The 24,478-nt window shown below is 45.4% G+C and overlaps 1 protein-coding gene and 1 pseudogene across 19 annotated transcripts in view; one reads left to right on the top strand and one right to left on the bottom strand.

The window, feature by feature from the left end:
- Positions 1–300: 300 nt before the first annotated feature.
- On the bottom strand, positions 301–11,096 carry LOC119048843 (tropomodulin-2-like; annotated as a pseudogene).
- A 1,164-nt stretch (positions 11,097–12,260) lies between these two features.
- B3GALT5 (beta-1,3-galactosyltransferase 5) overlaps positions 12,261–24,478 on the top strand; it is a 30,833-nt gene continuing 18,615 nt past the window's right edge. For 14 of the 19 annotated variants that reach the window (XM_053657839.1, XM_053657838.1, XM_053657837.1 and 11 more), the window contains exons 1-3: positions 12,261–12,432; positions 15,946–16,035; positions 23,596–23,729. The gene's annotated coding sequence lies outside the window, so the exon portion shown is untranslated. Of the gene's footprint in view, positions 12,433–12,522; positions 12,553–12,774; positions 12,829–12,988; positions 13,057–13,585; positions 13,858–15,945; positions 16,036–23,595; positions 23,730–24,478 lie in introns of those variants that run through there. The other 5 variants (XM_053657826.1, XM_053657827.1, XM_053657828.1 and 2 more) reach the window with 5 other exon arrangements.

Genomic DNA, 24,478 nt, shown 5'->3' with positions numbered 1-24,478 from the left:
TTCAATACTTCCTGTACTTTATCGAAGGAGTGGCATAATTCACTTTTCTGTTATGCTTTTTTTTGCCCAGAGACAACCTGTCTTGATGTGTTTCTGGAGGAGCACTGCCTCAGATTAAATCAGTCCAGGGACATGGCGGGTGGGGTTCTCAACCCCTGGGGGGTCCAGCCCGAAGGCCGAGGTCCGAGGGAAGCAGGTTGGACAAAGGTACTGGAATCACAGCAGAACCTTTAGCCTGTGGAACTGAAAAGGGTGATAAGATCCGCGTACAAATGGGCTCCAAGTCCCAGCTTTACCCCCTCAGTCCTGGTCCATGGCCATTGTCTCAGACTCCTTGCTGACTGAGCACTTGTCCGCTAATTTTTGCAGGTGGGGAAGGTCAGGGGCTTTACATGCCAGAAAGGAGGAGTTCGTGTGGTTATCGAGAAGCACTGGAAGCGAATAGGCTGGGACGAGCCCCGTTGGGCAAAAGAAGACCCATCATTCGCTGGCTAGGAAACCACAGTCGGATTTGGTCATTTGTAGCCACGTGACGCTGTAAGTGGGAGGCACCCCTCACAATGCCCCCTCCTGGGTCTCCTGAGACCACAAGATGACCCCGGAAAGGAAAGGCACGTCGTCCCAATTGGCGGTCCGCACTGTCATCTCAGTTTTGGTTTGTCACAGAATTAGGGTGGTCAAGAGGGGTCGAAATTGAAGTTTCATGACTAAAGAAGGGCGAACAAATCGTGTCTCTACATTTGTTCTGATCATTCATCATATCAGAATGAAAGAAAACATTTTCTTTAAGGCCTAATATATGTAATTTATAAGGATACTATCGGCAGTTAACTTAAAGTAGGAACATATTATAAACAGATCTCCACTCCTTCATCTTAAAACATAAAAGGTGTTATGATTATTCTCCATTGAGAAGGGTATGTACAAGTAGAAACAAAGTCTCTTTTAAAACAAATCAATAGGTAGATAGTCAAGACAGCAGGTTTTGCACGTGAACATGAGTATCAGTCCTCTCAACCTGAACAGTCTGAAATCACTGAGACATAGCTATAGCAACAAATTGTTTCCATAAAGTTAATCTAGGAAGACTTGCTTCCCTTTTAATTTGTTAAAATTTTCTTATATTCTGGGTTTGATAAACACAGGAGCTTTTGCGGTAGTTTTGACTTAACTAAAATCTGGAGAATGCCACATAAATTCAATTACTTTATTATACCTTGTTTCAGGAAGCAAAGGAGCCAATATTTGTGTTTGTCTAGTGGTGCTCAGGAGCCTGAAAGATATTTTAGGTGTCAAAGCGATCTTTGCAGCTTCATGCTTCTAAATTTGGGGTCTGAATTTGGAAAAACAAAATTAAAATGACTTCTCAGAAAAGATGGGCCACAAAACAAAAAATAGTTGTTGGCATCCTCACTAGTGACAGTGAAAACACAGCATTTAAAATGAACATGGGGCACTGTCTGCTGTGGCTCAGTGGGTTGGGCGATGACCCCATGGACCGAAAGGTTGTTGGTTCGATTCCCTGTCAGGGCACATGCCTGGGTTGCAGGCCAGGTCTGCAGTTGGAGAAGTGCAAGAGGCAGCTGATTGATGTTTTTCTTGCATATCCATGATTCTCTCTCTCTCTCTGAAAAAGAAATAAAATCTTTAAAAAAATGAATGTGGGGGAAGCCAACACCACAATAATTGAGAGTATTAATCCTTCCAAAGGAAGAATATTGCTTCACCCAAAATGACCTAAGACGCCCCCTGCTGGCGCTGGCCAGCCTGCTGTCTACCACAGAGTGCACTGAAATTCCGGAGGAACACGAACGGCCATTACCTGATGGCTGTGAAAAGTGAAATGTCAGGCGGAGTCAGGAGAGGGGTCAGAGTGCAATGCAGCAACCCACACAGGGTGAGTCTTCTGGGTTTTTTTCTTTATCTTTCTGCTTTGACCTGTGGGTTGTCCTAGTGGTGAGACTCTGCCATGAGTGTGGGCAGCAAACCTCTGAAGGGAAGCCCCATTTTTCTCAGTGTCTAGTGCTGTGCCTGGCTCGCAGGGACTCCCTGTGGGTCATGTTGAGTGAAGGACCCAAGAAGGAAACCTGGTTTGCAGCCACCACTTTAAAGTTCATGATTTAAAACAATTTTTTAAAATATATTTTATTGATTATGCTATTACGGTTGTCCCATTTTCCCCCTTTCATCCCCCTGCATGCTGCACAGTCTCTCCCATCCACATTCCCCTACTTTAGTTCATGTCCATGGGTTGTTCATATAAGTTCTTTGGCTTCTACATTTCCTATACTATTCTTACCCGTCCTCTTTCTATTTTCTTCCCACCATCTATGCTACGTATTCTCTGTACCTTTTCCCCCCTCTCTCCCCCTCCCACTCCCCTGTTGCTGACCCTCCGTGTGATCTCCATTTCTGTGTTTCTGTTCCTGTTCTATTTGTTTGCTTAGTTTGCTTTTGTTTTTATTTTAGGTGTGGTTGTTAGTAGCTGTGAGTTTGCTGTTCTTTCACTGTTCATATTTCTTATCTTTTTTTCTTAGATAAGTCCTTTTAACATTTCATAAAATAAGGGCTTGGTGATGATGAACTCCTTGAGCTTGACCTCATCTGAGAAGCACTTTATCTGCCCTTCCATTCTAAATGATAGCTTTGCTGGATAGAGCAATCTTGGATGTAAGTCCTTGCCTTTCATGATTTGGAGTACTTCTTTCAGTCACTTTCCCAGTTTCCCCCAAGCAAACTGGCTCCTTCTGGTGCTGATTCCCATGTGCCTGGGCTTGTGTATGTTCTAGGACCCTGTGGGTCTGTCCAACTAACTCTCCTGTGAGGCTGGGAGTTTCTCCCACTGCCTCAACACCCACAGGTATTTTCAACTGGTGGTTTGAGGCTTTATTTCCCTATGAAGGAACCCCGGGTTGCGTGGTCTGTTTTGCTCCCCAGTTGTTTCTCCTGGTTTATCTGCACTATCAGCCACCTGGCTGGTTCTGCCTGCTGCTGCCTTGCCAGCTGCAACCTTGCACGCCCCGCTCTACTATCAGCCACCTCACTGAGTCCGCCTGCTGCCACCCCGCCTGCCTTGATCCTTTGGACACCACCTTGCCATGAGTTCTCTCTGCCCAGCCTGTCTCTGCCCCTCCTACTGGTCTGGATGGGTGTTTCTTCTTTAACCCCTTGGTTGTCAGACTTCCATACAGTTTGGTTTTCTGTCAGTTCTGGTTGTTTTTTGTTTTTAAATTTGTTGTTGTCCTTTTTTTGGTTGTGGGAGGAGGCACAGTGTGTCTACCTATACCTCCATCTTAGTTGGAAGGCATTTATGATTTTTGTTTTTCAGTTTGGGAGATGTCTAGCTGAGACGGCAAAGCCAGGGGCATTTGTAGTCAGGATTTTAACACTCGGTTTGGATTAAAGAGGGGCAGGTAACCTGAAGTGGGAGCTAAGGATGTTTGCAGAGAATGCCCAGTAAATTAAAAAGAAATGTTTTCAAGAGCTCTTTTTAAAAAATATATATTTTATTGCTTATATTATTACAGTTGTCCCAATTTCCCCACCTTTCCTTCCTTGACCCAAGTCATGCATATAAGTTCTTTGGCTACTTCACTTCCTATACTGTTCTTAACACCCCTGTCTATTCTGTACCTGCCAATTTGTACTTCTGAATCCCTGCACCTTTTCCGGGCTGGGTGGAAAGAACTCTTGTGGCAGGTCAAGTGCAAAGGCTGAGAAAAATGGTCCTGTTCTTCCTCGTTCTATAGAAACCTACCGGGAAGGACCAGAACTGTAAATTATTGAATAAGAACTTGCTTTACCAATGGGGAACTTTGACCAACTTTGGAACAGCTATTATTATCACTAAAACACAAAAAGTGAACTTGACGGCACTCATTTAGAAAGTAGGCGTTCATCACCAACCATTTTCTTATGCTGTAAAATAAGAGTAATGATGTATCTTTTTATGATCTCTTTCCTTTTATTTTTTAAAAAATTATTTTATCGTTGTTCAATTACAGTTGTCTGCATCTAACCACTGCTCCTCCCACCCCACCCATCCCCACCTCCCTCCCCCACTTCCACCACTTTGCTTTTTTCCATGTGTCCTTTATACTTGTTCCTGAAACTCCTTCTCCTTCCCCCCTATTATCCGCCCCCCACCTCCCCTCTGGTTGCTGTCAGATTGTTCTTAATTTCACTGTCTCTGGTTATATTTTGCTCGCTTGTTTGTTTTGTTGATTAGGTTCCAGTTAAAGGTGAGATCATGTGGTATTTGTCCCTGGCTGCCTGGCTTATTTCACGTAGCATAATACTCTACAGTTTCTTTTCTAAGATTAAAGCCTTTGATGTGGAAAATACCTGTGATGGTCCCTATTTTGAGACCTGGGTGAATTACTGGAACCTCTCTTCCCCAGGTGGAAACCTGTACCCACTACAAAGTTCTGCTCTCCCTTTATTTAAATAAATAAAACTATTCACTTTCCTTGGTTTTCTAGATTATTGATTTAACTCAGTGGTTCACTTCATTCCAGTTTTTTTTTTTTTTTTTTTGCTAACAGCACGACACTGCACTTTCTTCCAGGAGAGTGTTCTTTTACCCATGACAACAATTCTTCCCATAGGAACACAGGAACTGTTTACAGTTCTGTGGGTAGAACTTGGTTTGCAGCACCAACCCTGATGTGCCTCACCAAGCTTCCTCTCGTGGGTGTTCAGGAATGTAGATGTCACGTTGCCAAATGAGTATCAGATTGTAGTCTCAGGCTGCACCCTGCAAGCCCCTCTAGAACCCCCCCCACTGCACAACAAAGGCCCCAAGAAGCCCCGTACTGAAATCCGTACAGTGACGTACAATCTGGTAACTGTGGTTAACCACACTTCTGTCTGCTTGACAGTTGCTAAGAGACTAGATCTTAAAACTTCTCACCACAAGGAAAAACTGTAACTCTTTAAGGTGATGGATATTCATTAAACTTCATTAACATTTCACAATACATACATATGAGGTCTGTCCAGAGGGTATCCAGCTATATACTATAAAAAAAAAGATATTTATTGAAGAAAAAATAAGGTACAAGAAACATTGTACACAGGACGATGATGTCTCAGTCCCCTTCAAAGGAGGCACCTTGGAACCTCACACAGTTCTCCCAATTGCCATGAGCTGCCCCCTCATATTTTTCTGAATCTCATCGATGGTTTGAAGTCTCTTCCCTTTCAAAGGTGATTTTAGTTTTGGGAAAAGCCAGAAGCTGCAGGGTGTCGAATCTGGGCTGTACTGGGGGATGAGTCACCTGGGTGATTTGACGTTTTGCTCAAAAACTGCACGAGACAGGATGCATGAGCGGGCACATTGTCGTGATGAAGCTGCCACTCACCAGCTCCCCACAGCTGCAGCCTTCTGAGTCATCTGGGTGGTTTCCGTGGAGGAGTGTTCAAGCCTAATAAAAAATCTGACGCAGATCCGTTGCTCTACTCGCTCAGTCATTTTGAGTGTGATGATGGCCACACAGGACACGTGCTCACTCAGCGGTGTCTACTGCCCCCACTGACTAGTACAGTGAAGTCGTCCTTGTTCACACATGCGCATCCAGTCCTCGTCTTGGCCGCCAGGTTTCATTGAAGTCACACAAACGGTTCTTGTTATATCAACTATGGCTGGACTTTTTCTGGACAGACCTCAGGACATTAGCTCATTATGTCCATATGACATGTGATTATGTCACATCATTATGTCACATGGATGGGCACTTTAAACTCATACAATCTTATATGACAATTACATCATGGTAAAACGGAAAAAACTATACAGATAGCGTCTCCCTAAGTTCTTAGTACATGAGATCTCGGACTCTGCTTTTTGTTTTTTAAATCCATGAGTAAGATCCAGCGGACAGACTTTTGTAAATGTCGTCCCAGCACACACAGACCACAAGGACCTTTTAAAGTCCTGTTCTCGACTCCACGGCAGAGCAGAGGCCCTGTGGGAACGGCTGCAGGGCCTCCCCGGGCCCCTGCAGGGCCTCTGGCCCTCTTTGCATTGATCTTCCCTTTCCCATTTTACCTGGTCTCTAATTAATTTTCCTTGCTGCTCTTCCCCCTATTCCTGGGGGCTTTGCCTCAGAGGAAAGTAGGGTAATTGGCTCTGTGTCTCTTTTGAAAAGAAATCGCTTCCAGCCCCGGGGCTAATTATGACCTTATGGTTTTCCCTTCTGAAACAAATCTCTGCTAATTTCTGCCGGTTCTTCATTTGCTTCAGGCTAAAGTGAGAAGCACTGTGTCCTTAACTCTTTCCTCTCACTTCAGATTTTAGACCCACAACATTTATAATAAAAAGGGTGGGAAGGAATTAGGTGGGCTAACAAAGTCATGTACGTATGTCACTACGTTGTTTCTAGCTGGCAAGGAGCTGCTGTATGTGGGCCGAACACTTGACCTCTCGGTGGCTCGGTGCTCTCATCTGTAAAAGGGAAGAGAACACCACCTCACAGAACTGCAGGGAGAAATGAGTCAATGCTTGCAGAAGTACTTAGAACGATAATTGGCACAGAGCTTTAATAACAATAATTTTACTTCTAAAAAAAGATCCTTGAGTGAGTTTTCCTACAATGATTATGCTTAATTCTTTTCCCTAGGTTTTATTCAACAAAACTCATCATGAAAATGGAGCCTACACAACACAGTGTTGTTTTCTTCATTTACCAAGCGTTGCTAACCCTTTTGGCTTTGTTTTGGGCATCAGAAGCACTTCTGTGGCACAGAAGACCATGGAAAAGCAGGGCTCGGGAAGGCTCCAAGGGGGAATCAGAGCCTGGGTCCTGGGGCTTGGCCCCCCACCTGCTAGACGTGTGCCCCTGGGCCATTTGCCAAGCCACAGGAACCGGCAGGTACCTAGGGCTCCCTACGTGCCAGGCAGAGTTCTCGGCACCTTTCCAGTTCTCACTTTACCAGCTTCAGTTTCTGGCAGTTGAAAGAGTGTTGCGCATGCTCCTAGGGGCCCAGGTGGCATCTCCGGGTGACAGGAGGAAAAAGGTGTTGCGTGGGCTGGAGGCTCCTTCCCACACCCCCGATTGAACAGCTCTGACCTAGTTCATTTTGGGATGGTGGAGGCCCACTCACCCTCTGTTTGAAGGAGGAGTTTCTAACACTAAAAAGATGAAAAACAACTGATGAAGCCCCACCAACAGCTAGAACCACCTGTCTCTTCCTCTGCACTCCCCGCCCATTTGGTAAAACTTCTGGTAACACGTCCAGGCCCAACTCCTAACATGATCAGTGACCAACCAGTGGGTCTCTCTCTTCTGCCATTGGGTGTCCCTGAAGGACAAGGATAATGACCTTTATCTTTTTTGTTTTTGGTGCCCTCCTCAAAGGACAAGCAATGTATCGAGCCGATGCTCCAGAATTCATGCATTTGAATGAACCTCTTCTCTCGCCAACGGCCTTGGGAGTCAAGCTTCTCTCCAGTGTGATGCTGTTTACAGGGCGCAGGGAACTGGAAAATCTCCGCAGGTGTAGAAAGATCTTTAAGTGTGAAGTTGTCAACACCTCAACAAGTCACTTAGCAACCAGGTAGAAAGCTTCTCTGATGAGAACGACGTGTCCCTCCAAGAATGGGTTTCTTGTTGGGGTGGCAAGTGTTCTGAAGGCCGTGTTGAGACATGGGCAAGGTGCCTGACACTCCAGTGAAATGTGGAAAGAGAACGGACAGTGCCTTAGAGTTCAGTCGTATAAAAGAGAAAGCACCGGATGCCGCAGGAGGGTTCCCAGCCTTTGGTCACACTATCTGGGCCCTCGGGACAACTCTGTGACCACGCTCAGGGTGCAGCTGGGGAAGCTGAAGGTGCAGCCCACTCACAGGAGATCCGGCAGGCCGCGGACCCAGCTGTTGCTACTTCTCCATCACCTCCCAGGCCGGGGACTCCCAGCCTTAAGATTTGGGATGAACGCCTATTTTTGTTTTATTTATTTATTTTTCACTTTGATCATACTAAATTCTTTATTTTATTTTATATTTTAAATTGTTGTTCAAGTACAGTTTTCTGCCTTTCCCCCCACCCCTCCCCACTACTCCAGCCCTTCCCACCTCCCTCCCATTTCTACCCGCCCCTGTTATTGTCCATGTGTCCTTTATAATTGTTCCTGCAAACCCTTTGCCCTTTCCCCCTATAATCCCCTCCCCTCTGGTCACTGTCAGCCTGTTCTCGACGTCAGTGTCTTTGGTTGTATTTTGCTTGCTTGTTTGTTTTGTTGACTAGGTTCCTGTTAAAGGTGAGCTCATACCCTTTGTGACAGCATGGATGGAACTGGAAAGCATTATGCTGAGTGAAAGGAGCCAGGTGGTGAATGTCTAGTTTTAGACTCCGGAGTCTGGTTGGGGTCAGGACCCCACACACACCGGAGGTGTGGACAGGGCGTACCCCTGGCAGAGTGACAGAGCACGACGGTGAAGATTCAGTGTCAACAGCCACCTCAACAGCCGAGTCAGTGGTCATTTTCTAAGAGTCCTTGGGTTTTTCATGTGCCCCAAATTGCACTATTCTGGAGTAACACTAAAATAAAATGCTTATGTGAAGATACGAAATACAAGATGTACTGATGCAGGTTCCTACACAGTTAGCTACACGTTGGCTGTGTCCTGAGGGCTGGAGGGCTCTATGTTTTAAAGCCTCTCCCTAGGACATGCTTATTGAGAGAGAGAGAGAGAGAGAGAGAGAGAGAGAGAGAGAAACATTGACAGATTGCCTTCCATATACGCCCCGACCAGGATAAACTCCAAAACCTAGGTATGTGCTGTGACTGGGGATTGAACCTGCAACCTTTTGGTGTTCGGATGCTGCTCCAACCGAGCCACCGAGCCAGGGCTGTTGGCTCTTTCTCTTTTCCCACAGGTGCTGTGTCATCCGACTTCAGCCTTCCTCACCAATCTGACCCTCATCAAACCAGTGTGGGCTGCTGCCTTTTCTGGTCCCACTCAGAGTGACAATCCCTCAATTGTTGGGGAAGATGTGGTCCCATCTGGTCAGAAGGAAGAGGGGCTACACTTGTCCCAACCTGTACGGTGTGACTGGCCACAGCCTTGTTTTGTTATAACCTGGAGGGCCATACCGGCTCCAGCCAATAGTTTCTCGGCCCCTGGAAGGTTGGGCTCGCAGTTATATTCTGCAGCCCTCACCCAGCCGGGGAAAAAGCCGGCCCCTTTGTGGAGGGCGCTGTCAGCCCAGGTGGGGCGGGGTGTCCCCCAGTGGGGTGATGGGGAGTCTCCGGGTATCACGCCTGTCAGCCACGGACACCACAGCTCCAACGGCTCACCGGACTAGCTTTCAGCGTCCTGAGGGCTACAACCTTGCCAGAGGTGCCCCTGAGCAGATAAAACAATTGTAAAGATTAGAAAAGTCCAAGATAAATAAGTAGTGCTGAAAAAGAATAACAACTACATTATTAGTTGTGTGGTTAATGGAAATGAACACCTTTGATAATGTAGTCCTGATAGGTAGGGAGAAGAGTTTTTGTTCATTTGTGTTTTTCATTTATTTAAAAAATTAAACAATTTTTAAATTTATTGATTCTAGAGTGAGAGAGGAAGGGATTGAGGAAGGGAGGGGGAGAGAGAGAGAGAGAGAAATATCTTCACAATCATTGGTTGTTCTTATAGGTGCCCTGACTGGGGATCGAACCTGCAACCTTGGTGCATCAGGATGACGCTCCAACCAACTGAACCACCAGGCCCGGGCTTTGTTTGGTTTTAAGTGGCTGCTGAAGTGACACTTCACTTCTTGCAGAAATTTACCTTTGGCCTCCTTCAACTCGCTTTGTAGGAACCAGGTCATTATTCTTTGTGATGGCGACTGCTCGCTGTGATGACACAGGGCTTGTGGCCCTTGCTTCTAGACTGGATCCAAATTTGAGCATCCTTACCGGAGAACGTGATGTTCTGTGAAATAAGCCAGGCAGAGAAAGACAAACACCACATGACATCACTCCTGTGTGGAATCTAATGAACACACTGAACTGACAAGCCAAACAGAGCCAGACCCATGGACAGAGAGCAGATGACAGCTAGTCGGGGAGGGCCGGTGGGGCGGGATCCAGCAAAGAGCAGAAAGGACTCAGGGACAAGGACCACAGTGTGGGGATTGTGGGGGCAGGGAGGGGGGTATGAAGGGACTAAATGGTAATGGAAAAAAATAAACAGACAAATTTGAGGGTCCTTGAATTCTCCTTGAGCCATGGCCACTCCCAACTGCTGTCTCTGGTTGTCGCCTTGATTTCCGTCAAGGTGTCATTTTCTCTTAGACCTTCTACCAGGGCCAGGATCCCGGTTCCAGCTACAAAGTCGAGCCCAATGTTCAGGCTTTCTGAGAGCTGGCTTCCTTTTAGCATTCCCGCATGGGTCACGGGCGCAGGGTCGCCGCGGTGCGTGGCAGCCAGGCCGGACTTCTTCACGGCAGCCTCGGTCTCCAAAGCCTTCGAGATGCCTTTGGGGTCGGAACTGGGATGTTCTCTGTGCTGAGACTGGCTTCTTGGAAGCTGACATCGTTGGTTTTCGTCTGCTGCAGCCTGACTTCCCTATTTGTGGGGTTTGGTGGTTACTCAGATATCAGCTTGACCTTTGTGCCTCTCACTGCACTTCTCACAGGCCCTTTGCCACCTTTCTTGGGGGACGTTTCTTCATCAGACGTTGGATTATTGAGCCAATTGTGTGGTGGAGTTCAGTGTCAGAAGCCCTGGCCAAAGCTTCTTCCAGTTCTGGATCGAGGGTCACTTTTTCTCCTTTACGAGTTTCTAAGGGCTTTTCTTGGGTGAGAAAGATTCTCCCTTTCTTTTTTCCAGTGAAGGGCACGGGCCCCCCATCTTTCTGTTCCAAAACCCCCTCCTCTAGGTACAGGGGGAGGGGCTTGAGGTCCAGTGGACCGGAGGCTGCTCCTGTGTCTGATCTTTCTGTGGGAATCCAGTGGGACCCTCGGGGGATCTAGATCATCAGGAACATTTTCCAAGTGCTCCAGTCCCTCTTCTGAGAGTTTGCCAAGAAGCCCGTCTCCATCAGTGCTCTTGTATTTCTCCAGCTCTTTGAAAAAGGAGTGCTGTGGTTTCTCATATGCCTTTCTCATGGGCCATGGACATGTAAATGGGCCAGCTTCCTGAGACCTCAGAACACCAGCCTTAAGCCCATGCCAGAGCCAGTGGTACAAGCTGTCTGTCAGTCAGTCCATCAGTCCCAGGGTAGCCAGGCCACTAGTGGGGGCAGCACTGGGCTGGGTGAGCACCCTGATTCCACACCTCTTAAGCCTTGGCCCTAAATCTCCAGGAGTCTTCTTCACCTTGTTCCACACATGAGCTCACTTCATCTTTGCCCACGAAGAATCCCATGCTAACCACTGGGAAATGGGGCTTCGCATTGTTTTGAAGCTATTGGAGCACCGAGAGATTAAAGAAAAGAAACCTGATTCATTTGGCCTGGGGTAGGGCTTAAGCGTTGGGGATTTTCAGAAATTTCCATTCGGTTTTACTGGGCAACCAAGGATGACATCTGCCGAATCAGATGATCAATGATATGTTCCCAACTCTTAAAAATACACATGCATATTTTTGTACACAAGTATATGTTTCCTGCCAGGAAAAGCTGGGGTCCCAGTGGCACCCCAGTGGGGTCCCACCTGTCTCACAACTCAGGGTGCCTCCTGACTTCTCTGTGCCCTCATCTGTGAAAGGGCAATTGGAATATTCCCCACTTCATTCCCTTGTCCTAAGGGTTAAACTCCCCCCCATAACGCATCATTCCTAACCTGACCTTGACTAATTATTGCTCACAAGGAGATGCTTTGAAAATGCATCTCTTTTCTGAAAGGCGGGGAGGGTGTTCCTTCTGGAGGCCTTGGGGGTTCGGGGATCACCAGACTGCGCCGCCCTCTGAGAACACAGGAGTGTTTCCAAGTTAACTCTGAAACCGCCGCTCAGACGGCAGGAAGGGAGCGCCCAGCACTGGCCGAAGGGAATCTGAACAAATCCCACCACAGGGAGCGTCTGGCGCTCAGAGAAAGATGCTCTCCCCCTTGGGGCCATGGAGGCGGAACTTGCAGACGGCTCCTGCTACCTCCCACGCCGCCCGGAGCCGGTGTCTTGAGGCTTCTCTGAGCCCGGGCCGGGCTGTGAAGGGGATTCCGGGGCTCTCGCCCCTCCCCCCTACAGTTGGAGAGCACCACGAGTAGCCGGGCACTGCGTGTCGCCCTCCAATGCCCGCCCCCCCACACCACGGCCAGCCTGCTCACCTATCAGATTCGGTGTGCGCACCGCGCGCCGCTCCTCCCACCCCGAGGTGCGGGCGGCGCGCGGCCTGACCCGGCTGCTCCTGGTCCCGCCGCTGCTCGGCTCTGCAGGTCTCCCTTCCGAGCTCGCTGCAGCTGCAGCTGCAGCCGGGCTGGACCGCTGAGCCATGCGGGACGCATGGTGAGGGCCAGGGGTGCGGGGGCGCGCACACAGGGGCCAAAGGCTGTGCCAGCGCCCGGGCGCAGGGGCCTCTGGGGATATGGACGGGAGGACGCGCGGGGGACGCAGGGGACGCAGGAGGTAGGGGCGTGCACACCAACCAGCCGTGGAGACGGCACAGGGCAGCACCGGTCCGGGCGCGCGGGCACCAGAGGAGATGTGGGCTCGGGGGCTTGGGGGCTCAGGGCGCTCAGGGGCGTGGAGCGCAGAGGGCAGAGGACGCAGGAGTCCGGGGCGGGAGAGTGCCGGGCTCGCTGTGGAGGTGCCGACGCGGAAACTTGGGCAGGCTTGGTGAGCCAGGGGCGGCGCTGGCTGGAGCGCTTTGGACCGCCGAGCACCCTGTGCTGCGGGTTTGAGGTACTTTTATTTTTACAGTACGGAGAGTAAAATGGTTACAGACCAAATTTTATCAAACTTGGGCTGCCAGTGTTCATTTTGTTTTTATTTACATTTTTTTTTTCTGGGGCGGGGGGTGAGAACTTTCCAGTTCTACTCTCAGGAAATTTCATTTATACAGTGTGGTGGAGCGTGGTCCCGTGTCCCCCGAGAGCCCCAGGCCCCAGCTATGACTTCTCTACTGTTTCTGTGAGTTCGACTTTAAAAAAATCTTCACCCCCAGGACATATTTTTTCACTGCTTCTAGAGAGAGGTTGGGGAGAGGGTGAAACATCCATGTGACCCATTGGTGGCCTCGGGGTCCCACTGGGACCTTCGCTGGAATCTGCAGCCTAGGTATGTGCCCTGACCTGGAATTGAACCGGAACCTTTTGGTTATAGGACGAAGCTCCAATCAACTGAGCCACATGGCCAGGGCTTTTTAACTTTTTTCTATTTTTATTTAATTATTATTTTAATTCCACATGGAAGTGATACCATGGAGTACTTGGCTTTGTATGGATGGCTCCTTTCACTTGGTGTGATTCCATCTGGGCGCATCCATATTGTCACCATTGGCAAGGCTTCCTTCTTTTTAAAGGCTGAGTAATATTCCACTGTAGATAGACACAACATTTTCTTGATCTGTCCATGCATTCACGGCCCCTCAGGTTGTTTCTGTACCTTGGCTGTTCTAAAAAAAAAAATGCTGCAGTGAACAGGAAGTGCAGGAGTCTCTGAGACTATGTTTCATTTTCTTTGAATTATATACCCAGAAGAGGGGCTGTCAGATACACCTAAGGCAGTTCTATTTTTAACTTCTTGAGGAACCTCTGTGCTGTTTCCCACCCCGGCTGCACAAACTCACATTCCCGGCAGGCGTGCGGGTGGGCTCCCTTCCCTGCATGTCCTCCCCAGCATCGGTGACTCCTGCCTCCGACAGCAAGCATCCTAGTAGGCTTGCAGTGATACTTCATGTTTTGTTTGCACTTCCCTGACCTTATGTGAAAGGTGAGTGCCCTCGACCGCCTTTTCACAGACCTGTTGGTCACTGGCATGTATCTCTGGGAAAATGTCATTCAAGTCCTTCCCCCATTTTAATTGGATTATTTATGTAGCTTTTGCAATTGATGTCTTTATTTATGAAGTGTTACCTTGTCCTGGCACCCGGCAGGCAGTTCTGTTACTCTGTGGGTGCAGAGCCAACGTGAGATGAGGGAATGGACATCTCACAGTTAAAATGGATAACCTAATCTGAGAAAACTTGTCACCTCTGCAGGTCCCTGCAGACTGGCAGTTATGGGGAGGCTGACAGGCAGGGTGGTTGAAGGGACATCTGTACATTAAGGAGTGGCGGTAGGGTTTGGGCTTTGTGGAGGGGACTGGAATTAAGTCCCTTTGGGTCATTCCTGCATGCAGTGAGGAACCTTCAGAGTTTGTTAACATTTTTGACAATATCTATTCCAGCCATGTGTGCGTGTGTGAGACAGCAAGTGTGTGCATGTGTGTGTGTGAAATATACCCAGTTATTGTTGCCTCTGACTTTTTTAAAAGTCCTCTTTCTGTTTCACTTCTTTTTCGGTTTAGGTTTCTGACTTCCTGGGGATAAATATAGCTCCCAGTAACAGAAAACCCTTTCAAACCTGCGGCAGTCAGATGTTGTAAAAGCTCCTTTACTCTCTTTACGGTAGCATGACAAACTTAAAAAAAAATTACCTTTTGTAAACAGTGGACATCCCCTCCCATCTCTGCATCTCTCTCAGTTATTGTCTCTGCCCTTGTTTCATGAGACCGAGGAGGAGAATCTAAGGAAGATACAGATCTGGGGAGGGGTCATATTCCAGGGAGCGCTGGGGGCGGGGCCGGGCTGCTGCAGTCCATGCTCCACGGACAAGAGGTTCCTAGACTCACAGTGGTGGGGAACTGCCTGCTGATTCTGCCCCTGCTCACACGCAATAACACGTTTCAGTAAAGTGAGAGAGTCTTGTTCATGCCTATCTGTATGGCACTTCTTCTTAAACTGGTACATGCAATATGCAGATTGTTGCACAGGGAGCACACTCGATACCTTCCTTCTGGTGAAATAAGTCAGAGAAAGGCAGATACTGGATGATCTCCCTTTATGTGTCGAATCTAACAAAACAATACAAAACTGAACTCACAGATGCAGAGAACAGCTTGGTGCTTGCCAGTGATGGGGGTGGGGGATGGGCAAAACAGGTGCAGGGAGTCAAAAGGTGCAAAGTTGCAGCTGTAGGATAAATAAGTTCTGGGGATGTGATGTACGGCCTGGCAAAAACTACCTATCTCTCTATCTTTCTTTTAAGGAGTGGCTGCATTCTGTTCAGGCCTGTTTTCTACCTCCTTTTATTTTTTTCCTTTTTCACAATTAAAAAAATTTCTTTTTCATTTACAGTTTACATTCAGTATTATTTTGTATTGGATTCAGTTGTACAGCCTAGTGGTCAGACAATCGTATACTTCTGGATTCAAGTCAGTTCATCTTATACAGGTTCTTTGTTAGGTACGTTAGGAAATAAAGAAGCTGGGATAAGCGCAGCGAGGATGTCACTGTGAGGTCCACTGACATTTAGGTCCTGGAATTGCAGCTCAGAGTGTGAAGTCACTTCACCAAGCTGTCACCTCAGCAAATTGACAAGGGCAGTGTTTAGTTGGCAAAGCTTTCTCCAGACATAGGGCCCCCTTTCTTTTGTAGGGTTTCTAAGCAGGGACTTTGAGTAAACGAGGACCACCACCCACGTCTGATTTTATGGGAATCTGCATACCTGGCCAAGCTTCCTTGCATGGGCGACAGTCTTCATCCTTTCATCGGGAGACGGGGCCTGTGGCCCTCCGTCCGAAGTCAGGCACTAGGCCAGCTCAGCCCCATCCCGGGCGGCTTTCAGGCTCTGTACCCCCTTCCTGGGTGTGGACTTAGCCCTGGGCTCCGAGCCACGCATTGGAGTCCCAGACGTCTTAAGATCTTATTTTCTCAGATACCGTAAAAATTTATTTTCACGTAGGTCAAGTCCATTACTGATTCGGAATACATTTTTTTTTAACCCTCACCTGAGGGCATGTCTTTCCATTGCTTTTTAGGATGAGAGAGAGAAACATCGATGCAACAGAGAAGCATTGATTGGCTGTCTCCCATATGCACCTGGACTGGGGATTGAACCTGAAACCCAGGTATGTGCCTAGACTGTGAATCGAACCTGCAATGTTTTGGTTCTCGGTCAGTGCTCCATCCAGCCGGGCCACACTGGCCAGGGCTGATCCAGGATGGTTTTGAAACCAGCTGTCCTTCAAATGTTGAGTATTCATTTCATGATATTTTGATCATATGACATATTTATATCAGCATGTGCTTACGCAAGCTCAGCAACGAGCTGGAACATGAAGCACCTGCAATGAGATCCCTCAGCACTATTCCGTTCAGTTCTCATTTCACTGGCCAGGAAAAGTCATGTGACCATGCCTGGCTTCAAAAGTTTAGGGACGCACAACCCTCACACTTGCCAGGAAGACACAAAGAACCAAAATCTCTAATGCGATTATATAATAATCTGGACCATCAGATCTGATACAGTATTGTTTGTAAATAAGAATAGCTTAGTTTTCTCTCTTCCAATTCTTATGTCTCATTTTGGGAGATCTTATTGCACTGGCCAGGGCCTCTACAATGTTTAATAAACGCAGTGGTAACAGACATATTCGTCTTGATCTTAATGGGAATTCTGTTACTTTCACTATTAAGTATGATTATATTAGGTGTTTGAGGAATACCCTTTGTCAAGTTTAGAAAGTTCCTTTTATTATGAGTTACTGCTAAATTTTATTGATTCTTTTTTTATTGTTGTATCTTCTGAGATAACCATGTGGTTTTTTCCCCTCCTTTAACTTATTGCTAGAATATATTCATAAAAAGCTGATGTATTATTTAAGAACTTTCCATTTGTTTGAAAGGTATTGTTTCTAATTTTCTTTCCTTTTACTATCCCCATCTGAAGTTGAGAATTTTTTCTGTTCTTTTAAAACAGCTTGTACACACGATAGATTTTTTTGGTCCCTCTAACATTCAGTAAAGTTTACCTCGATATCTTTTTGTATTATTGTGTTTTAGAGTGGGAACAGGTGGGATTTTGATTATAGACATCATCGCTTTGTTCAGGTTCTAGTTCTTTAGTGAACTTTGTTACATGTGAATTTTTAAAAAGTAATTTCATCCAAGTTTTGGAATTTATTGACATAAAGTTGTTCATCATCTCTTATAATTAAGCTTTTTTCTCTGTGGTTGAGGACATTTAAATTTTAATATGATTTATTTGTGTCACATGGTTAAATTATGCAAGAATTTTATTAGTTTTCCTAATAAACAATTTTTGAGTATACAGATGTCATTTTTGTTTTATTCTCTATTTTGTTTTTGTCTCTTTTTATTCACTACTCACATCCGTATTTCTCTCCTTTCTGCCTTATAAGTGTTCACTTTGTTGTCTTTTTTCTTTCTTCTTGAAGTATGTGCTTAATTTATTATAAGTTATTCTTTTTTGATCCATAAATTTATTCCTAAGTAATTTTTAGTTTCATGTTCGATAACTTCAGTAGTATTTGGGTCCTCCTTAATCCATAATTATTTCATGTATATATTAAAAAGTTTCAAAACATAATTTTCTTTGTTATGTTTTTATGTTAAGTTTTAGTTCCTATAAATGGTACATGTGCAAGTAAAAAGAATGTTCATTTGCTATTTACTTACATATTTTTCTTTACGTATTTATGAAATGAAATTATTTTTATCCAAGCACTATTATTACTATTTTTTGGTTTGTTTGTGTAACACTTTCTGAGAGAAATGTGTAAAAATACACTTTACCTTTGTAATACTGTCAGTTTTGTGTTATATGATTTGAGGTGATGCGAAAGGCTTACAGGTTTATCAAGGCTCTAACCTATCATATGGTGAATTGCGGTGTCATATTGGTGGTCTTGGCTTTAATTCTCTTCTTTTTCAAAAAACTTAAAAAAAATTAACTCATTAATTAATTATACCTTCACCCAAGGACATACTTATTGATATATTTTTTAGTTTTTAATATATTTTATTGATTATGCTATTACAGTTGTCCCATTTCCCCCCTTTATTCCCCTCCATCCTGCACACCCTCTCCCACCCACATTCCCCCACTTTAGTTCATGTCCATGTGTCTTGAGTTCTTTAGCTTTTACATTTCCCATACTATTCTTGTCCTCTCCCTGTCTATTTTCTACCTACCATCTATGCTACTTATTTTCTGTACCTTTCCCCCCTCTTTCCCCCTCCCACTCCCCCATTGCTATCCCTCCATGTGATCTTCATTTCTGTGGTTCTGTTCCTGTTCTAGTTGGTTGCTTAGTTTGTTTTTGTTTTAGCTGTGGTTTTTAATAATTGTGTTTCTGTCATTTTACTATACATGTTTTTTATCTTCTTTTTCTTAGATAAGTCCCTTTAATATTTCATAAAATAAGGGCTTGGTGATGATGAACTCCTTTAACTTGACTTTATCTGAGATGCACTTTATCTGCTCTTATATTCTAAATGAAAGCTTTGCTGGATAGAGCAATCTTGGATGAAGGTCCTTGCCTTTCATGACTTGGAATACTTCTTTTTAGCCTTTTTGTGCTTGCAAGATTTCTTTTGAGAATCAGCTGACAGTCTGATGGGAACTCCTTTGTAGGTAACTGTCTCCTTTTCTCTTGCTGCTTTTAAGATTCTCTCCTCTTTAATCTTGGTTAATGTGATTATGATGTGCCTTGCTATGTTCCTCCTTGGGTCCACCTTCTTTGGGACTCTCTAAGCTTCCTGGACTTCCATGTCCTTTGGCAGATTGGGGAAATTCTCCTTTATTATTTGTTCAAATAACTTTTCCACTTGTTGCTCTTCCTCTTCCCCTTCTGGTACCCCTATGATTCGGATGTTGGAACGTTTAAAGATGTCTTGGAGGTTCCTAAGCCTCTTCTCATTTTTTGGAATTCTTGTTTCTTCATTCTTTTCTGGTTGGATGTTTCTTTCTTCTTTCTGGTCCACTCCATTGATTTGAGTCCTAGTTTTCTTTCCATAACTATTGGTTTCCTGTGCATTTCCCTTCATTTCACTTAGCATAGCCTTCATTTTTTTTAATCTAATTTGTGACCAAAATTAACCAGTTCTGTGAGCATCCTAATCACCAGTGCTTTGAACTGTGCATCTATCTGATAGGTTGGCTATCTCTTAGTCACTTAGTTGTACTATTTCTGAAGCTTTGATCTGTTCTTCTGTTTCAGCCAGTTTTTTTTTTTTTGGCCTGGTTGCACCTGTTATGTATGAGGGGCAGAGCCTTAGGTGTTCACCAGGGCGAGGCAACCCAGTTGCTGGATTGTGATGCTGTATGTGGGGAGGAGTCAGAGAGGGAACAATGGTGCTTGCTCCACTCTCTGCCAGATTTTAGTCACTTCCCCCACTACCCACAAGCAATCTGGGCCCTTCTGGTGCTGATTCCCATGTGGGTGGGCTTGTGTACATTCTAGGACCCTGTGGGTTTGTTTAATGAACTCTCCTGTGAGGCTGGGAGTCTCTCCCTGCACATTGACCCCTATAGGTGTTTTCAATTGGTGTTTTGAGGCTTTATTTCCTGATACCGGGACCCTGGGTTGTGCGGTCTGTCTTGCTCCCCAGTTATCTGTGCGTGAATGTGGGACCGCCCAGTTAGCCAGCCACCTTGTGCGCAGTGCTTCACCTCACACTCGCTGCCTTGCTGGGTCTGCCCGTTGCCACCATGAGCCCGGGGTCTGCCAGCTGCTGCCTGGGCGCCCAGGGTCTGCCTGGTGCCATCTTGCACACCCAGGGTGCCTTGCTCGCCCGGTGTCACCACTTTTTGTGCCGTGACCCCTTTCTGCTCGGCCGCCTGACTCCACCCCGCCTACATCTGGATGAATGTGTATTTCAGCACCTTGGCTGTCCGACTTCCATACAGTTCACTTTTCTGTCGGTTCTGGTTGTTATTTTGTTTCTAAATTTTCATTGTCCTTATTTTGGCTGTGCAAGGAGGCACAGTGTGTCTGCCTACACCTCCATCTTGGCCGGAAGTCACTTATTGATATTTTAGAGAGAGGGATAGGGAAGGAGAGGGAGAGAGGGAGAAACATTGGTGTGAGAGAGAAACATCGATTGGTTGAGTCCAAAATCTAGGTGTGTGCCCTGACTGGGAATTGAACCCTCAACCTTTTGGATTATGGAATGATGCTCCAACTGAGCCCCACCCGCCAGGGCTTGTGTTCTCTCTTGTGTCACAGCTGTTCTGGCATCTGCCCCCTTCCCTTCCCTGCTGTTTGCGGGTATCTTTCCCGCCTGTCTTTGTCCCTTGACTTGGGGCATGTCACTTGAACCTGAATATAAATGGATTTTTTTTTGCCAACCTGACAAATTCTGTTTTTAAATAACTGAGTTTAATCCATTTATAAGACGTTTGATCTTGAGGTACTTGGACTTAATTCTGTTATCTGTGGTTTTGTCAACATTTTTTTTTTCTTTTTAGTTCTCTTACTTTTTTTTGGTTTCCTGTCGAATTGATAGTTTTCTATGTTCCCATTTTCTCCCTTTGCTGGTTTGCAAGCCTCAAACCTTATTTTCATTCTTTTAATGATTATCCTTAATTTTGAAGATGCATTTTAAACGTATATAACTTAAAGTTTTTCATTATTTATATCATTTTCTCTCTCATGACAAGGACCTTAGCACACTTCAATAATCAAACTGTCATTCTCTTTATTTTGTAACTGTTGCCTAGTGTTCCGATATTTAACTTTAAACATTAAGTATTACCTATTTTGCACTTGTTATTCCATCCGGTAAAGTGGTGGCGCTCCTTCAGCATAATGAAAACTGATCATGCTAAGTGCCATGTGGGAGATTAAACTTTAGAGAAGAGTTAGGAGGTGACGAGGGAATTTTTCCTCTTTTAAAACAATGTATTTCATTGATTATGCTATTATAGTTGTCCCATTTTTATCTCCCTCTGCCCCTCTCTGCCCTGTGCCCCCTCCCATCATCGTTCCCCCACTTTAGTTCATGTTCATGGGTTGTACATGTAAGTTATTTGGCTTCTTCATTTCCTATACTATTCTTAGCCTCCCCTGTCTATTTTGTACCTACCGTTTATGCTCCTTATTCCCTGTACCTTTTCCCTCATTCTCCTTCTTCTCCCTCCCTGCCAATGTGATTTCTATTTCTGTGAATATGTTCCTGTTCTGATTGTTTGCTTAGTTCCTTTTTTTTTTGAAGGTTTGGTTGTTGATAGTTGTGAGTTTATTGTCATTTTACTGTTTGTATTTTTTTTTAAAGATTTTATTTATTTGTCTTTAGAGGGGAAGGAGAGAGGGAGAGCAATGTATGGTTGCCTCTAGTGCATCCCCTGCAGGGAACTGGCCTGCAGGGAACCTGCCTGCAACCCCGGCATGTGCCCTGACTGGGAATCGAACTGTGATCCTCTGGTTCACAGGCCCATGCTCAATCCACTGAGCTACACCAGCCAGGGCCTACTGTTTGTATTTTTGATCATCTTTTTTTCCTTAGATAAGTCCCCTTAACATTTCATATAAGGGCTTGGTGATGTACTCCTTTAACTTGACCTTATCTGGGAAACACTTTATCTGCCCTTCCATTCTAAGTGATAGCTTTGCTGGATAGACTAATCTTAGATGTAGATCCTTGCCTTTCATGACTTGGAATACTTCTTTCCAGCCCCTTCTTGTCTGCAAGGTTTCTTTTGACAAATCAGCTGATAGTCTCATGGGAACTTCTTTGTAGGTAACTATTTCCTTTTCTCTTGCTGCTTTTAAGATTCTCTCTCTATCTTTGATCTTGACTAATGTAATTATGATGTGCCTTGGTGTGTGCTTCCTTGGGCTAACTTCTTTGGGACTATTTGAGCTTCCTGGACTTCCTGGAAGTCTATCTCCTTTGCCAGATTGGGGAAATTCTCCTTCATTATGTTTTCAAATAAGTTTTCAATTTTTGCTCTTTCTCTTCTCCTTCTGGCACCCCCATGATTCAGATGTGAAAACACATAATTCAGATGTTAAAACACATAAAGTTGTCTTGGAAGTTCCTAAGCTCTTTTCATTTTTTTGAATTCTTGTTTCTTCATTCTGTTCTGGTTGAATGTTTATTCCTTCCTTCTGGTCTAAACTGTTGATTTGAGTCCCGGTTTCCTTCCCTTCACTGTTAGTTCCCTGTATATTTTCCTTTATTTCACTTTTCATAGCCTTCACTTTTCCCTCTATTTTGTGACTGTAGTCAACCATTTCTCTGAGCATACCACTGTTTTGAACTGTGCATCTGATAGGTTGGCTATCTCTTTGTCGCTTAGTTGTATTTTTTCTGGAGTTTTGATCTGTTCTTTCATTTGGGCCATATTTCTTAGTCTTGGGGCACCTGTTAGGTAGCAAGGGGCGGAGCCTTAGATGTTCACCAGGGTGGGACAACCCACGTTGCTGCGTTGTGACACTGTATGTGGGGGAGGGGTCTGAGAGGGAACAGTGCCGCTTGCTAGTCTCTCCACCTTTCAGTCATTTCCCTCACTACCCACAACCAAGTTGGGCCCCTCTAGTGCTGATTCCCAGTGGGTGGGTTTGTGTACATTCTAGGACCCCGTAGGTTTCCCCAAGACTCTCCTGTGAGGCTGGGCATTTCTCCTGCGGCCTCAACCCCCACAGGTGTTTTAGTCAGAGGTTTTGAGACTTTATTTCCCCGCACTGGAAACTTGGGTTTGAGTAGTCTGTCTCGTTCCCTAGTTGTTCCTCCTGGTTTATCTGCACTCAGTTGTGGGACTGCTTGGTCCTCCAGCTGCCACCTTGCCAGGTATCCTGTCTGCCCAGCTGCCTGTCTCCACCCCTTCTACTGGTCTGGGTGAATGTTTTTCTTTAACTCCTTGGTTGTCAGACTTCCATGCAGTTAGATTATTTGTCAGTCATGGTTGTTTTTTGTTTTTAAATTTGTTGTTGTCCTTCTTTTGGTTGTGCGAGGGTCATTGGTATCTACATATGCCTCCATCTTGGCCAGGAGTCACTTAGAAGGGAATTTTTCGTGTGATAGATTCCTAGTCATTGAGATTCGTAAAGCAGGAGAGTGGCTCTCACTCCCCTGATGACTCAGCTGTAACCACACTCAGCCAGTCTTTATCTCTTTCATTTCGTTAGCCTGTGGGATGCATTTCTCACAAAATGTTCCAGAATCAGAGACATCTGGATAACCCTGCCCACCAATCTTCTTTTTGAGATTCGCTGTGCACATCAATTCCGCAAGTTTCCAACAAGTCCTGTTGTAAAGAAGCCTGTTTCATTTTGTGTCATCCAGTGGTGCCCCGGCTTGCAATCCCGCCCCTCTCCCATACCCCACCCACTGCCCCAAGCACACCTGGGGCCTCTCGGTGCCTGGTGGGGCGCAGTTTTGGAAAGCTGGACTCCACTGCCAGCAAGCACTGCGCATTCCCTTTAGCTCTGATCTCGACTTCCCTTCAACCCTTGATTCTTTTTTTTTTAAATGAACAGTTTTATTGGAGTATAATACCAATATCATATATTTTACCCATAAACTTTACAGTATAATGAAACCCAAGTTCTTTTTTATTATTGTGGTGAAGTACTTAATACACTTAAGTTGAGTGGACCATTCTAGCCACAATTCCATGGTGTTCAGCATATTCACAGTGTTGTCAACTGTTCCTTCTCTAGTTGCAGGATATTGTCATCACTCCAAAAGGCATCCTTGTCCCCATGATCAGGCGCTTCTCCCAACAGTCCTTCAGCCCCTGGCACCCACCATCTACTTTCTGTCTCCATGGACTTGACCGTGCTAGGTATCTCGTGTAAGTGGAATCACACAGCATTTGTCTTTTTGTGTCTGGTGCATTCACTTCACTTAGCATAACGCGTTCAGGTTTCATTTGTGTTGTAGCGTCCGTCAGGATTTTCTTCCTTTTTAAAGCTAAATGGTACTCCATATGTGTATACATTATCTGTATGTAAACACGTTTTGTTCATCCATTCATCTGCTGATGGACACCTGGGTTGCTTCCAGCCTTTTGGCTATTGTAACTAAATGCTGCTATAAACGTAGGTTTACAGATATTTGAGTCCCTGCCTTCATTTCTCTTGGGTTTATACGCAGAAGTAGAGTTACTGGATTGTACTGTAATCGTTTTTTTTGAGGAATTGCCATACCATTTTCCACAGTACTGCACCATTTTACATTCACCCACCAGCAATGCACAGGGTGAATTCCAATTCCTCTACATATTTTCGAACACTTATTAATTAAAAAATTTTTTTTTAGAAATAGCCATCCTAGTAGGTGTGAAGTAGTATCTCATTGTGGTTTTGATTGATTTGCATTTTCCTAATGATTGGTGGTGATGAGCATCTTTTCATGATTGTATTGGCCATCTGAAAATCTTCTGTGGAGAAATGTCTATTCATGTCCTTGGCCCATTTTTTAAAATCAGGTTGTTTGCTCTTTGTCATTGACGAACCCCCACTTGTTAACCGGTAGGGTACTCTTACTGCCATGGACTTTAGTTTTGGGAAAGATGTTGACTGGCATTTATTTCTTTTCAGT

Source organism: Artibeus jamaicensis, unplaced genomic scaffold, assembly GCF_021234435.1.
Source record: "Artibeus jamaicensis isolate MK-2021 breed Jamaican fruit bat unplaced genomic scaffold, CSHL_Jam_final scaffold_474, whole genome shotgun sequence".
Classification (NCBI taxonomy): Eukaryota; Metazoa; Chordata; class Mammalia; order Chiroptera; family Phyllostomidae; genus Artibeus; species Artibeus jamaicensis.
Note: the sequence above shows the minus strand (reverse complement) of the source record. Positions and strands in the feature narration are given on the sequence as shown.